The sequence below is a fragment of the Apium graveolens genome, chromosome 9 (assembly GCF_009905375.1).
Source record: "Apium graveolens cultivar Ventura chromosome 9, ASM990537v1, whole genome shotgun sequence".
NCBI lineage: Eukaryota > Viridiplantae > Streptophyta > Magnoliopsida > Apiales > Apiaceae > Apium > Apium graveolens.
Genome location: NC_133655.1, coordinates 271,892,474 through 271,910,590, shown reverse-complemented (window position 1 = coordinate 271,910,590; position 18,117 = coordinate 271,892,474).

Here is an 18,117-nt window from a genome sequence, read left to right as displayed (position 1 = left end):
AAAGGAGCAAAAGTTTTATCAAAATCTATTCCTTCTTGTTGATAATAGCCTTTAACAACCAATCTTGCTTTGTTCCAGACCACTATGCCAAAGACATGAAGAAAATTTAGAGTTGGCTTCCTATTCTTGAACAATTGATAGTGTGTCATGCACGTAGCTTGATTTACCAAAGAGATATTCTGAGTGTAGCAAGTAGTGTTCACAGCTTTAGCCCAGAAATATGTTGGTAACTATGATTCTTCAAGCATTGTTCTAGCAGCTTCAATAAGAGATCTGTTCTTCATTTCCACTACTCCAGTTTATTGTGGAGTCCTTGCTGCAGAAAACTCATGCACAATCCCATTCTCTTCACAAAATGATCTCATCACAGAATTCTTGAACTCAGTTCCATTGTCACTCTTGATTCTCCTTATATTGAAATCAGGGTGATTGTGGACTTGCCTTATTTGATTGATGATGATTTCACCAGCTTTATCTTTAGACTTAAGAAAATATGTTCAAGAGAATTTTGAGAAATCATCCACAATAACTAGGCAATATCTCTTCTTTGATATAGACAATACATTGACTAGTCCAAATAAGTCCATGTGTAATAATTGCAAAGATTCTTCAATTGTTAAATCAAGCTTCTTTCTGAATGATGCTTTGATTTGCTTTCCCTTTTGGAAAGCATCACAAAAACCATCTTTTGTAAACTCCACTTGAGGGATAGCTCTAACCAGTTCTTTTTTGACAAGCTCATTCATGGTCTTGAAGTTTAGATGGGACAGTTTCTTGTGCCATAACCAACTTACATCTTTACTTGCTTTACCGAGAAGACAAGTGATTGATTCTGCTTTTGATGAGTAGAAGTCAGTTAAGTACACATTTCCTTTTCTCACTCCAGTGAAACCACTTTGTTGCTCCTTTTGTTTGTCATAACACAGGCTTCTGAATTGAAGGTCACTAAGTTGCCCTTATTACAGAGTTGGCTGATGCTCAACAAATTACGCTTGAGACCATCCACTAAGGCAACTTCTTCAATGATGACATTGTCTTTTGAAATCAAGCCATATCCCATAGTATAACCCTTGCTGTCATCTCCAAAAGTAATACTCGGGCCAACTCTTTCCTTGAACTCAGTGAGCAGGGTGAAATCTCCAGTCATGTGCCTTGAGCAACCACTATCCAGATACCAAAGATTCTTTCTGTTTCCCTGCACACATCAAAATCAAATCAAGTTGATTTTGGTACCCTAGTTTCCTTGGGTCCTGCCTTGTTAGCTTTCTTTTTTGTTTCGTAGATTTGATCTCATTTAACTTAGGGATTTCTGAATCATCCCTAGTCATCTGAGTTGGACCTTTGAATCCAGTCATTAAAACAGAATTATCATACACATTTTGATTAACAGGAAAAGGCATGCTATTTGCAAACATGTTATTCCAGTAAGGCATGCTAAATGGCATTTAAGGCATACTAAATGCAGATTATAAGGATTAGGTGCAAATGGCATATTAGCAAATTGTGCATTCATATTCTGAGCAGACATAGCATTCATAGGTATAGTAGGCATGGTAGTCTTGTTGGGAAAAGAAGGAGGTATAGACATAGGAGTAGGCATGGCAAGTTTGTAATTAACGAACAAGTGACTAACACTACCACACTTAACACAGATTTTTCTTGGTGCATACTTATCAGGTGTGTAGTTGTTATGCTTGTTAATTCCAACTTTCCCATTTATATTGGTTTTCTTTTTAGTTTTCGTTTTAACCGCAATCTTTTCTAATATGTCATTCAATTTCTTGATAGACAGATGAACCACTTTGACTTTCTTCTCCTTCTTCACTTGACTTGATTCTCCTGGGATAAAGTTTTTGGAAACTGATCCATACTTCTCATTCATCTTGGTAATCTTAGCTTTGCTCACAAGTTTACTCACAGCCCACGGATGTGGCTTTTTGTCACTCGATGGATAATCGTTATGATTATCCGACGGATGACTCTCATCATCCGTCGAGTCCACATCTGTTTGCAATCCTTCAACCAAATTGGATTTCAGCTTCTCATTACTCTTCTTCCAGGCTGCATCACAAAAGGACTCAATTCCTTGAACTTTTGGTATTTGAGCATGGACATCTCTTGATGATTTCCATGCCTTAATCACCTCCTGCTCTCATTCAAGTTGCTTCTTCAAAATTTCTTCTTTCTTCAAGGACTCAGTTAATTCATCCTTAGCAATCTTACACTCAATTCTCAATTTTTTCAAATTCAATGAACTGAGACTCTAGCACATTATTCCTCTCACTTAAAAACAAATTGTTTTCTTTAATTTTAGTATTTTCCTTAGTGAAGGACTTAAGTATAACACGTAGATGGTATAATTCAGTTGATATGTCATTGATTGCACCATTATACTCAGCTTTAGATAAATGTGCTAGGTTAGTGGTGATTACTCGATTACTTGAAGAACCTGTTTCTGTTTTATCATACTTGTCCATCAGGGCTAGATTGACATAGCTTACTTCCTCATCCACATCCAATCCATCAGCTGCCCCGTCATTTTCCTGTGTTATGAAAGCCCTTTCCTTTTGCTTGAGCAACTCAAAATATTTTTGTTTTTAAACAACAGGCTCAGATCCTTCTTGCTGAAATCTGACTTTCTACACTCACTGTCAAAATGCTCTTCCAAGCCACATTTGAAACATTTGAATTTGGATTTATCCACCATGTTTCTACTTGGCTTAGCTGCTCCAAAGTTCTTTTTGAACTTGAGCTTGGAAAATCTTTTGGAAAGGAATGCTAGATTTTCATTAATATCATCCATATCATCTTGGCTCAAATGATCTTCATTTTCAGCTACCAGCCCCTTTCTCTTGTTTTGACAAACCTTTAAAGTAGACTCAACAGCTTCTACCTTCACCTCTTTCTCTTTCTCTAACTCAGCAACCAGTGCTATGGACCCTCCTTACTTCCTTCCTTTCCCCATCCTCTCTTCTTTCTCTATTTCAAGCTCATATATCTTCAGGATGCCATACAGTCTCTCCAAGGTATACTCCTTGTAATCCTGAGAATTTCTCAATGACACTGTCATTGGTTTCCACTCCTTTGGAAGAGATCTCAGGAACTTGATGTTAGAGTCTTTTGTTTGATAGACTATTACATGCAACTTTAGAGCATTTAGTAGCTTTTAAAACATACTAAATATATCAGTGAGAGACTCACTATCTTCACACTGGAAGTGCTCATATTGCTGAATTAGCAACTGCATCTTATTCTCCCTTACTTGCTCAGCACCATCACGAATAATCTGGATTATGTCCCAAACCTCTTTGGCTATTTTGCAGTTAATGATATTATCAAACATATCACCATCAACTTCATTGAACAGTATATTTATGGCCTTCTTATCTTTCCTGACTTATTCAATATCGGGGTCTGATCATTCATGCCTTGGTTTTGGAACAGATGGCTCATTGCCAGTTGCAGCTCTCATTGGTATATGAGGACCTCTCTCTATGCAATCCACATAGGCCTCATCTTGAGAAAGAAGAGGCAGGTGCATGTTCACCTTCCAGTGGTGATAAATTTTAACTCCAATATCCTTCTTGTTCATCTTGTTGTTTGTTTTGATCTTTAAACTCTTTGTACTTCAAGAGCTTGCTCTGATACAAATTTTTATTCCCTAACAATACAACAAGAATTACAGAAGGGGGGTTGAATGTAATTCTTGCTACTTTTTCAAGATTTAAAAAATAGTTCTAACACGACATATATATATGTGTTTGATTTACAAATTGCGGAATAAAGAAGTTATATAAATCAAAACACAAAGTAATAAAAACACAAGTCTTTAAAATATTCTGGTGGATTTGAATGTATCGACCAGATATATATATATATATATATATATATATATCAATTGACAGCCTTGTGAAGCTTGAATAGCTCACAGCTGCTTACAAGTATGAACAAGTAAACTTACAGAGAAATGCTACAGAATACAACTTACAAATGTTTCTCTGAAAATGTGTTTGCTTAGTTTGATAATTGTTCTACTTGCTACACTTGGTTTATATATCACCAAGTTTACATGATAATAAGACAAGATAATAAAATGAAACATATCAAGTCTAACTCCATGCTCCTTCATTACTCTATTCTAGCATCTTTCAAAATCTTCATAACTTGCATGAAAATGGTAATATTTCTTTGTTCTCGATTTCCTGTTAAACAGACTGCCACATTCATTTTGCAAACACCCAACGCATGTGACGGTGTTGTCACTGTCAACAGATATTTGAATTGATCATCCGTTGTGTACATGCCTGTTATCTGTCGGGTAGCTTTGTTGATCATCCGTCGGGTAGCTATGTTGATCATCCGTCGGGTAGCTAATTATCACTTGACTCCCTTCACTTATGCAGAATTAGAAGACATCTTATATTTACAATTAATCAACTTATTCTGCATATCTACTAGTAGTCAACATGATTCATATGCTCCTACAGAATTTACACAAATTTATTTGCAGAAATGTGCTACAGTTCTTATTTGTACATAAGCTACTCACCCGGTGGATGTCAATTAGTCATCCTTCGGGACTATAATATTTTATCCATCGGGAGTATAATTGAGCATCCGTCGAGTGCTATAAAATTTACTAAGTTAAATCTACTAATGTGTTTTGTTTAATTTACCATCAAGTTCACAACATATTCCTACACCCCTACTCGCCTCGTGTTCTATACATGAAAGTAATAATTTTACATGCATCTTATGGCTATGCGATGAAAATATTAATTCTTTTTTATACAATATTAAATATTAAAATTGTATTACAACTCCTCTATATGATATATAAAATAACACAAATAGTCGAATTGGGCATGTTGGAAGATGGTCTTTATGAAATAGGTTTTCAGCGTGTTAAAAAATTGAATATGGAATTTTAGCATATGAATCCATAGGAAGTTCATGTCAACATGTGGGCCCATATCCACCCCATCAAATTAATACTTACCAATGATATTTTTAACTAGTATTTTTCAACCAATGTGATGTGTCCTGCCGATTTTGGATATGCTATCACTTAGAAAAAACATGTTTTTTCTTATAATGTAAGTTTAGGATAATCTGAGCAATTTTGTTGGTAAAATTTGCCTTAGATTATGAGATAAATGAACGGTTTAGCTTACGGTCAAAACCTTACAAAGTTAATGACAGGTATATTATGGTAAATAAACGAGAAATCTTATATTAATGATAAAAATTATTAGTTTTTAAAATATTATACTTGGGTCTACTAATTGATTTGTAATTCATGATACCAGTGGACCACTCTCATTCCCGATGATTATCGAGTCCCGAACATAGTATTTAAAATCTTTACTAAGCATATCTGACCCTCAATAGAATTTTTAAAATTTTTATTCAATTATATGAGAGGAAATAAAATATTTTACAATACTAAAATTTTTAAAAATTATCATTTTAAATTGTTTACTTCAAAATAGTTTAGTTGGTAGTCAAAAGTGCAGTATTTGTGTTTTTTATATATTTTATTTTAAAGGTAACAAAAATCATGTTAGAGATAGACATAATAGCTTGACTTATAACTGAGTTAAATAAAGGGCTTTTTCAAAAATATCTAATTTTAAAAATATTTTTATAAAAATACTGTCAACATTTAAAAATATTGCAAAAAAAAAAAATTATTTGCAAGAATGCTAATTTTAAAAAATACAAAAATACAGCTTTCTACGACTAGATTCAACTCGATACAACATCGACAAGTTTTTGCACCTCTACTCAACCTCAAATGCGACAAAAAAAACTCGATACAACTAATTACATATATGGTTGATTTTGGTTGCACTATATTTTTGCAAATATTTTCAAAAGAGGGTAAATATATTTATGAATACCTTGGCTGTAATTCGGGTTGCACGAGCCGAGTTTCGAGCCGAGATTAATCGAGTCAAGCCGAGCCACCTCATTTAACTAATCGAACCTAAATTTGTACCTGAAATTGACTCGTTTAACTTCACGAGTAAAGTTGAGCCGTCTCGTTTAGTTAAATGGGCCCTTTTTAAAAAAGCGGACTAGCTCATTTGATTTTACGGCTCAAGTCGAGCGGATTCGTTTAAGTAAACAAATCGATATCTCGGACCGAACTCGACTCGTTTAAGTAAACGAGCCGAGAGTTAAACGAGCTGATTCGAGTTCACTTAAACGAGTTAGAGTCACGCGAGCTCACGAGCTGACCGACTCAAATTACAGCCTTTTCCTAATATAAAACAAGATAACTTGTTTATTACGTGTCCAAAAATTTGGTCGAATAATTTTAAACACAGTAACTCTAAGTTTATTCTAAAATATGATATTTCTAATTTGTTATAATAATCATAAAACAAAAAGTTCAACATAAATATAGCTTTTATTAATGATATATGTTAACTAAATTTGGTTAAAAATTACAAAGTGAAAACTATTTTTTCTAGAAGTACCAAAGAATAGTTATTTAGGTCATATGATTGTTATTTTAAATTTTGATTGGCAACTTTCACTAATATTATTTCAGTAATTTATTTTATTTTAACATAAAAATAGTCAATTATATGACATTCTTAACTCATAGGATATAAAATTTAAAAACCTGAAAGACAGTCATGTAAAATAGAAAAATTTACGTAAATATTAAATATCCAAATATGCAATTATATGCTCAAATATATTATTGAATATTAAGAAATTGTTATTCCAAATATGATAAATTGAACTATTATCCAAATTCATATTCAGTGAGAATGACCACAAACTTAATAATGTAACACTGTATTTCAACACATAGCACAACTATCATTGGAAAATAGACATTTAAATTTTATTGTGTTGATTTATTTTTCACTGGAGGCAGCTTTTGAGTTTAGCAACGTGGAGAGGCTTTTCAAAGAGGTGATCCAACTGCCTCCATAAACTTTGCTTTAGAGATGTATCATTGCAGGCAGTAGCTCCAATTATCTTACAGTCCACTCCCATGGCCCGTAACCCTGCAGTGGCCTGAAATCAAACAATACAGAAGTCTAAATTTATTTATATTCGCAAATATTATTCGATAATTTGAAGAACTAACCTGGATACCATTCACCACCGGCATTTCCAAATCCATAACTATAACATCGAAATGCCCCTTTCCCGCTTCATACATAGCTACAACTTCCACTCCATCTTTAGCCGAAGAAACTTCAAACTCCAGGGTACTCAGGTGTTTTGTGGTGATCATTCTAACTATGGAACTATCATCAACAATAAGAGCAGATGCTCTTCTCTTAGCAATCGTCGAGCTTCCTGCTTCAGTGGCCATGCGTACAATAATCTGTGATCAAGAAACAGAACATAGATATTAAATTCTTACAAAATACTATAAAGAACAGGGAAGTGACAATTTCAGATGTTCATGCATTCATGCAATAACCCGAGAAGAATAGAGAGTAACATTACCTATCTGGTGATTGATAGCTGCTAAACTGATGACAATAGCAATGGAGGAATTTCCGTTTTATAGGCTTAGAGATGAGGATTTGGATATTTTGAGATTGTAAATTAAGAATATTTTATAAATGTATAATTTATTAAAATCTCTAAATTAAACAGGTTTTTATTCAGGATTTTATATATTTTAGGTGCATTTGGATCTTTTTAACGTTAAAGTCTATATTTGTGACGGGTTTTCTATAGAAAATTATAAAATAGTAGATATTGATATTCCAGTGAATCCAAATTTTTGGATTTTATAAATCCACATCCTTCTACCGTAAACTATTGCTACTCTAAGTTTAAATTTTGCACTTTATGAGATAATGTAAATATTTTTTAGACATGTATTTTTATTTATTTATTTATTCTTCAATTATCTATTTTTAACTTTTTTTAAATTAAAAACCCAAACCCATCTCTGGTGTTTTTATGAGTTTAACTTATATACACTATATTGATTGCCAATTAAGGTACACAAACAACCTTAGTAAAATAATTTACAATGGTAGTTAATTTTTTTAATATGGGTCCATTCACTTATGGACTACATGTTAGGTTTCCCTTTAATGTTAGTAATTTTTTTATTTTTGCTCTGAAATGCCAGAAGCACAAGAAAGCTAAAGATGAAGAGACGATTAGAATCCTTGAAAGATACCTTTTGAATGTTGATACCATGTTGCCAAACTTACAATACAACTTAAAGGATGACAAGGATGATGATGAGCAGAAGAAAGATAATCAACCACCTTCTGGCTCAAATTCAAGCCAAACTTCTAGAGCAAGTGGTAGCAAAGATAAGAAGCAGGATGAGAAAAAGCAAGATGAGAAGAAGAGAGGGGAAGAGAAAAGAAGGAAGAAGAAGAAAGACACCTCAGAACCACAACAACAAATCCTAAATATCCAAACCAATCAAACTCAACCCTCTAAGCCAACAAACTTAAATAATAAACCACCTCAAACCTCAAAGCCTGAATTCTTGTACAAAGAAACTGTCAATACCTTACTAAAAATACCAATCACCTCAAGGAAAACATATCTAAAGAAAATCTCAAACCTACCTTCTGTAAAGCCAACAACCAAAATTCAATACAAAACTGTTGGGAGAAAAAATTAGAGAAACTGTAAGTAACTGAAAGGGCCATCGAGAACTATTTCAGTCAAAGTGATTTTTAACCTCTGAACTGGTGCATCTCAGATGAAGACTACTTTCAACAATTAGCTGAAGAAATTGTCAGAGTTTGTGTTGTAACACTAAGGGAAGTAATAATCTACTATCAGGATGGATCCTTCATATTTATTGGCAGCAACTTAATGGTCATATTTTCACCCACATAGATCAAAAGAGTGATAAGCTTACTGAAATATATGGATACTGCAACTAAGGCATCGAGATCTGTTTTGGCTGAATGGTTGGTAGAAAGGGAAAAAAGAAGAGTAAGAAACAAGGCTGAAAGTGAGGAGAGAAAAAGAAAGTATATTGAGGAGATAGACATGTATATACAAAAATTTAAAGATCTCAAGGCAAAGGGGATGAGCAGAATTACCAAGGATGAACAATTTCTAAACATCAAAGCTAGAAGATTCTAAAAATCTAGGATTGATTTATTGAGTGATTATCCAATACCTGAAAAACTGAAACTTGTAGAAGCTCTAAGTGGAACACTAATCATAGAGCAACTATAAATACTTGTAAAGTTAAAGGACCTCACTAGAGAAGAAACAGGAGATGAGACATTTATCTGATAAATATATCTTCCAAACTCAAGAAATCACTTAATGTATAAATATTGTATTTCTGTCAATTTTGTATATCATGTTTCATTGTTCATTATAGCTTGGGTTATTCTTGTTAACATGCATGAATTTGTGATAAGCAATCTTCTCAAAAATTGGGGGTGTTTTTTGTGCAAGAAATGTCTGTACTATAACAATACTAATTCAAATTGACAACCCTAAGTAAGTTGTATGATAATCTAAGTGTGTATTATGTATTGTGTTATTTGAATCTGTAAAAGTGTCAATAGATTAGATTGGAGTATTTTTCTGTAAACAGTCTCAAGCCTAAGAATAAACTCTAGATGAAGATCATGAAGCTCATGCCTTATAGACATGTTCCAGGAGCCGACAGAGAAGCACTCCAGGAGCAACCATTGAAACACACTCCCGTTGTGGAGAGAATTGTAAACACCCGGGACGCCAGAAGCCTTATTGAGCTGAACCAATACAAATACATTAATGTCCCGGTGGCCAAAGAGCAATGGCCAACCTTACAAGTGATGAACTGGCAGAAGCAATCCGGCTCTACAGGCAGGAGCAAACCCGGCTCCAGGAAGAAGACGAACTTGAGGAAGAACCGGAGGAGTCCAGGGACTCCCAGTAATCTAAGTGATCTGTCTTTGACCAAATTGGAGCTAAGGGAAAGAAAAGCAAAAAGAATCAGTGTAATAAGAAAGACGCAGATACTGCTAAGCAGAAAAGGTTGGAAGAGATGCAGGAGCAAATCAGAAAAGAGGAAGAAGCAAAGCTCGAGCTGAAGATCCAAAAAAGAATGCAGTTAGAAGAAGAAAAGCTACTGGCCAAGTCTAGGACCAAAAGAACCCGGAGGGATCCCACTCCGGAGCTGATTTCTGATGATGAAGAAGAGGAGAAGTAGAAAGACTTAAAAGATATGATTTATGAATTGCAAAGGAAGATGGACATAGATTCAGGAGTAGAAATTGGGGAAACATTAACTCCTTTCATCCACTCCTCGGAGGCTATTCCCCGGCAGCGGGACTTGAAGCAATACTTTTTTCAATTCCTTTGACAGTCTGGGAGACCCAGAAGAGCACTTGAACTACTTTGATCAAATCACGCAAATATATTACTATAATGACTTGGCAAAATCAAGGTTCTTCGCATCAACTCTTAAGGGAGGGGCCCAGAGATGGTTCAGCAGGATCCCCTCCCTCAGCATCCATAGTTAGAAGGAGTTTCGCGCATCTTTACTCCGGATATTTCGAGCAAACAAGACGCATGAAATGCATATGTGTCACCTAGAAACCATCCGGCAGCATGACAATGAGTCTCTCTCTGCATATATGTGCCGGTTCCAGAAAGCAATCAATAAAGTCTCGAGCCTGGATGAGGGTGAGGCTCTGAGTATTTTCAGGAGAAACTTGGACTCAGAGCACAATGAGAGAAATATTGTTGAACTGATCAATAAGGAGCCACAAAGTCTGGCAGCAGCTTACTCCATGGCTTCCAGATTCATAAAGGAAACTGATGTACTCCAGACAATGAGGATGACCCGGCACTACGCCAAAAATGGCTTTCTACAATATTGTAAATAAGTTGCTAGAGGCCCAATAAATGTTGCAAAAACTTTAAAAAAATTAACGGCAAAACTTTTCAGATGTTAGTATTTTTGATGTTGCCTTAGGGTTCAAAGGCAAAATTTTCTTATTTAGGGCAATACCAAGAATTATGATGCCAAATAGTGTGAATTTACAAAAAGAATGGGCCCACGTGACAGGTGGAATGTCACGTGGACTACCACTAAGCGTGACACAAGGTATTTCGACACATGGCATTTTGACACGTGGATGTGGGTCCCACTGACAGGTGGGGCCCACTGACAGGGGGCCCACTAAGAGGTGGGGCCCACTGACAGGTGGGGGCCACTGTCAAGTGGGGCCCAGTGAGTGGGTCCTACTGACAGGGCCCTCACTGTTTTCATGCTCTTTTACAACATTTTTTTAAAGATAACAACAATAATATACAGTATTTGCAATATTTTTAATACATATTGCAACACTTACACAATGGTTAATTTCCAAATATCCTTTCAGCATATATCGATGCCCAGTTCCATATATAACTCTTTTCCCAATCAAAGTCATCAGAAACAAAATACAATATCACCAGTACTGATTAACTACATCATTTAAAAAATGTCCATGTACCAAAAGATCACATTTGCAAATGTCATATTCCTGGACAATAAGTACCAAAAGGTCACATTTGCAAATGTGATTTTACTGGAGGTGCATACACCAATATTAAAGCATCTAAAGACACACAAGTACCATCTTATAGGACAAAAGCAAATAAGGGTCCTAGCAAATTTGCAAGCATATATCTAAGGGATATAAAGTACCAAAAAACCACCCAATATCTGTCTAAGCCAACTTCGAATCCCTGGTCAATGGAGTACCATTGTCTTCGTCACTAGAAATGGTTGCACAAATATCTCCTAAATTAATTTACAATGTTGGATTAGCCTCACTCAACTTTTTAAGAACCCAGGCCAGCTTTGAATCTACTTCTTCATGTACATTCTTTTTTTGACCTCTACAGCGACATCCTTCTTTACCTTGGCTTCAAATTCAACTTGGAGATTTTGCTTGATTTGAGTTGTCAAATCCTCGATGTATGTGTCTGTGGGAGAAGGGGCTGAAATATCGACAGACTTCACCTGTCGCCCAACAAGCCAGAAGGGCTATGCGATTTACCATCAGTAACAAGATCTTCGACATTACTACTTCCGTCCTCTCCAGTCAGTGCTTTTTCAATCTTTCCCTGAAAAACAAACCAAGAACAAATTATGACATTTGATACTACATTAAGTAATTTGTTTCTATTGGACTAGAAATCAGATGATTACAAGTCTGTAATTCATCACCGCAGTATCAGACTTGTACTTGCGCCCGACTTTTCGTTTGCGGGTTTTAACAAAAACTGTTACATCTGATGATATGGGCTGATACATGCATCAACTATTTTAGTTATACTTTTTAGCATATTTAAAGAATGTACAGATGATCGAACAATTTGTGAATTGTTAACTATAAGCATCCTTTTTTATCATCGTTTTTATTAATTTAGCCTACACATATTATTGTACAGTAGTATTCTGCTATTTCTATTAGTCCCATCATTTCTCTGGTGATTATCTTTCGTTGCTATCATCTCTTTATCTGAATTTATTTATGGGCATGCATACACAAATAAACCTTTCTTTCAGATATATGCCCTGATATATGAAAACAAAGTCAAATAATATAATGGGGCTATTTTAACCTTGTCCCCACTTTGAGTGGCCAAAAGTACCATGTCTCCAAGTTTAATTTGTCCAATAATTATTAAAAAAAATGAAGTGATGACTCACATTTGGATGTCTTCAAAACTTAGACCTTATCTTTCATTTTTTTCAAATTATAACCATAAATATGAGGACAAATCCAGGGATAAAATCTATCCCTAAATAAAATTTGGTCTTACTATTTATATACTGCATTCTCATCCTTGTTTACCCATATTATCATTAGACCTTATATATTTGACAACCATTTGTGTTATATATAAAGCACTAGATATAAAGTACAAGCACAACTAAAACTAACTAAATGATTAACCTTCATACGACACTAATTAATAATATAACAGAGGTAGTATGTACCAATTTGTCCCGAATTTGGGCAAAAGATACAGGACCAGCAGTGTGTGTGTCTGTATACAATTTACGACTTTCAGCATTTTTCTCAGCCTTTTTCTGCAATAACAAGAAAAAGATCAATTCGTTATTTCGCATAAAAAATCGTACCAGAGGATGGATAACATAATGGCATCAATTTTCAATTTCTACATGAACTTCTTCATCAGCCCTGTACATTAGTAGCATTTTGAATTCCTCTAGTGGAATATCATTTGTCCTGTGTTCCAGCCTCTCTTGATCAGTTTATAATCCAGATAATGATTCTTTTTAGTGCAACACTTGCACCCCCTTTAGGAATCACTAATGACTGGATACAATACTTTTCCAATTGATCGGGAATAATGTAACGTTGCTTAAATAAAATTCAAAAAAAAGCATAAGAATTAATAAGAAAAGTTAGTGTATGAGAATTATTATTTATTTATTTAAACATCAGAATAATTAATATAATACCTTTACATAATTCCAGAGAGTCTTCTTCAAGGTTGTCGGAAGATGATCCCAATTTTTGTAGGTCAGTGATACACACCTCCTCAACGTTCCTAAAAAACTTCCCAGCTCAGCTCTAATTGTATCATCATCTGCTACAGGTTGGAACTTGTGATTCATTCTTATGACAACTCATTTGTCAACTGACCTAGTATGGACTTTATTAATTCTAGTCTTTCCCCTGGGTCTTATAGGAGCTTTATCTACAAGTATAATATACCAGAAAAACTAATGACAATGATAGTTAAATAATATCATAAATGAAAGCGTCATTTATGCAACTAAAATTCATAATCAACCTAATTCATTATTTTACCATACTTAAAATAATGAATAAAATTGTTAAGTTAATTTTCATTATTTTCACAGTCAAACTAATTCACTGTCAACATTACGCAACATTATCGAATAAAACTTAAAAATCCAACATGAATTTACATACCTTCAACATCTTCCTTTTCAAATAATTGAAACTCGTCTTCATTTCCAGCATTTCCAGCCTCTCTTTGATTTAGAGTGTCGCTTCCACTTGTACCACCATTTTCATTATCTTCTCTCTGGCACTTCCTCATACTATTATAAGCAAGCATCATTCCTGGTCATTGCAGTGATGGTAGTTGAATGGTACATGGTGGTGCAGGTTCCGTAAGGACTGCTTCTTTGGCTTCCTTGTCAGGTGCATCCTTGTTGGTTGCAGTTAAACCGTTTGCTTGTGAGCGAGTTCTTGGTCCAGCACGAGGTTATTTTTTCTCAGCTGTCTTTGTTTTCTGAAAATGAACATACAATTACAAAATTAAATTACTAGTGGAAATTTGGTTATTCTTGTAAGCAGAAATAATTTTTAGCCCAAACCCTAATTGAATCTCTTGAACCCTAATTGAGATCCTCATTTAATTTTCAGCTCTTCCACGGAGTCTTCAACCCTAATTGAACCTGAATCTCTTGAACCAAAACTGTAATTTTCAACTTTCGTCTCCCACTCACAACCCTCTTTGTGCCGCTCTTGTTTTCAGAAAAGCCCGATCTTGTTTTCAGAAAAGGAACCCTACTTACTACTTAGTCAACTTGAGCTGAATATTCAGGACAAGGCGGCAAAATTTAGGATAGCTGAATAATTTGGGCTTCGGCCCATTGGACTTGGGCCAAAAAATGCATAATTTGTGTAATTATCACAAAAAAATGTTTAATTGTTTTTCATTTTTATATATCTTGTTCGTTTTGAAATTAATATCCGAATTTTATGAATATTTTTTCTATTTCATGTGAATAATAAAAAATATATTAAATAGTGTTAAATTTTATAATATATATACTCATTCAGAGTTAAAATTAAAATAAATAAATAAAATCCTAAAAATGATGGTACACCCCTAAAATCGATAGTTTCTAACATCCGTACGTACGGATCATCGAAATTTTAATTTAAAATAATCGATACTTCATTCGGGACACATATAGGGCATAGTGTATTCAGACTGCTTTGACTGTTATATTATCCCTCAAAATAAATAAATAAAATCCTAATACTGATGGTACACCCCTAAAATCGATAGTTTCTAACATCCGTATGGACATATCGTCGAAATTTTAATTTAAAATAATCGATAATTCATTTGGGACAGTAGCGCATACAGGGTATAGTGTATTCTGACTGTTTTGACTGCTATATTGTCCCTTAAAATAAATAAATAAAATCCTAATAATGATGGTACACCCCTAAAATCGATAGTTTCTAACATCTGTACGGACGGATCGTTGAAATTTTAATTTAAAATAATCGATACTTCATTCGAGACAATAGCTCTTATAGGGCATAGTATATTCTGACTGCTTTGATTGCTATATTATCCCATAAAATAAATAAATAAAATGCTAATAATGACGGTACACCGCTAAAATTGATAGTTTTTAACATCCGCAAGGACGGACTTTCGAAATTTTAATTTAAAATAATCGATCCTTCATTCGGGACAGTAGCTCTTACATGGCATAATGTATTCTGAATGCTTTGACTTCTATATTATCCCTCAAAATAAATAAATAAAATTCTAATAAAGATGGTACCACCCCTAAAATTGATAGTTTATAACATCCGTATGGACGGATCATCGAAATTTTAATTTAAAATAATCGATACTTCATTTGGAACAGTAGTGCTTACAGGGCATAGTGTACTCTGATTGCTTTGACTGCTATATTATCCCTCAAAATAAATAATTAAAATGCTAATAATGATGGTACACCCCTAAAATCGATTGTTTCTAACATCCGTACGGACAGATCCTCAAATTTTTAATTTAAAATAATCGATACTTCATTCGGGACAGTAGCGCTTACATGCATAGTGTATTCTGACTGCTTTGACCGCTATATTATCCCCCAAAATAAATAAATAAAATGCTAATAATGATGTTACACACCTAAAATCGATAGTATCTAACTTCCGTAAGGACGGATTGTCGAAATTTTAATTTAAAATAATCGATACTTCATTCTGGACAGTAGCGCTTATAGGGCATAGTGTATTCTGACTGCGTTGACTGCTATATCATCCCTCAAAATAGATATATAAAATCCTGATAATGATGGTACACACCTAAAATCTATAGTTTTTAACATCTTTATGGACGGATCGTCGAAATTTTAATTTAAAATAATCGATACTTCATTCGGGATAGTAGCGCATACTTGGCATAATGTATTCTGACTACTTTGACTGCTATATTATCCCACAAAATAAGTAAATAAAATCTTAATAATGATGGTCCACCCATAAAATTGATATTTTCTAACATCCGTAAGGACGGATCTTCGAAATTTTAATTGAAAATAATCGATACTTTATTCGGGACAATAGCGCTTACAGCGCATAGTGTATTCTGACTGCTTTGACTACTATATTATCCCTCAAAATTAATAAATAAAATTCTAATAATGATGTTACACCGCTAAAATCAATAGTATCTAACCTTCGTACAGATAGATCGTCAAAATATTAATTTAAATTAATCGATACCTCATTCGGGACAGTAGCGCTTAGAGGGCATAGTCTATTATGACGGCTTTCACTGCTATATCATCCCTCAAAATAAATAAATAAAATCCTAATAATGACAGTACACCCCTAAAATTGATAGTTTCTAACATCCATATGGACGGATCATCGAAATCTTAATTTAAAATAATCGATACTTCATTCGGGACGCATACAGGGCATAATGTATTTTGACTGCTTTCACTGCTATATTATCCAACAAAATAAATAAATAAAATCCTAATAATAATGGTACATCCCTAAATCGATATTTTCTAACATCCGTACGGACGGATCGTCGAAATTTTAATTTAAAATAATCGATACTTCATTCGGGATGAATACTGGGCATAGTGTATTCTGACTGCATTCACTGTTATATTATCCCACAAAATAAATAAATAAATAAAATGCTAATAATGATGGTACACCCCTAAAATCGATCGTTTCTAACATCCGTACGGACGGATCATCGAGATTTTTATTTAAAATAATTAAAGGAGTTAAAGAGTCCTTTTTTTTTAATTAAAAATGAGTTATTTGTATAAGGTTATATTCAAAGAATGTGGAGTAAAACACATTGTTTCATGTGGTGTATTGGTTAGTACCTCATTTTTCATTGTAGGAGGTCATGGGTTCAATTCCTAGGTTGTGCAACATTTCACAAAATTTTGGCTCAAGCACTTAAGACTGCCACCTCACCTATGCCACCTCACCCCTGCCATGTCAGCAAAGTGGGGGCCACATAGGGGACCTCCACCTGCCACGTCACCAGATTGGGGAACCCACTGCCCCGTCAGCAACGTGGGGCCCATATGTTAGGACCCCCCCTCCTGCCACGTCAGCAGAGTAGGGCCCACACGGGGGACCCTCTCCTGCCACGTCAGTAGAGTGGGGCCCACATAAGGGACTCACCTGCCACGTCAGCAGAGTGGGGCCCACACTGGGGACCACATCAGTGACAAGTGAGCAGTGGGGAACCCCTATGTGGGACCCATATGTGACACGTCAGCATATTTTAATTTTTTTTAATAAAAAATTAAATATTTTAATTTATAAATGAAACGGCAACACTTTATGGGGCTCATGCTAACATAATAAAAATATGTTGTAATATGGTAGAGTATCATAATTATACAACAACTTTATCTATGGCAACATCACATTATTATGTTGTATCCACGAGTTGGGGATCCAGGAGTAAGAACACTGATGATCGACCGAAAGGGGGTTACCATCAGGACATGAGGTTCAAGCAAAACCAACAGAACCAAGAAAGATAAACTACTCCGATTTTTCAGTGACTCCCAGATAGTGGTCAAACAAACAAATGGAGAATACATAGCAAAGGACCCTATTCTTACAAAGTATCAAGCACTGGTTCAAAGTTACCTAGCTTCAATCCCTAAACATCAAGTCCTGCAGATATGTAGAGAAGAAAATGAAAAAGCAGATATTCTATCCAAGTTAGTCCAGAACTCATCAGACCTGGACTGCTCAGTTTACTTTGAAGAACTCCACAAACCATATATTATTTTCGGAGAAGTCCTAGAGATCGAAAGCAACTAGAACTGGATGACTCCCTTCATCAACTACTTAGATA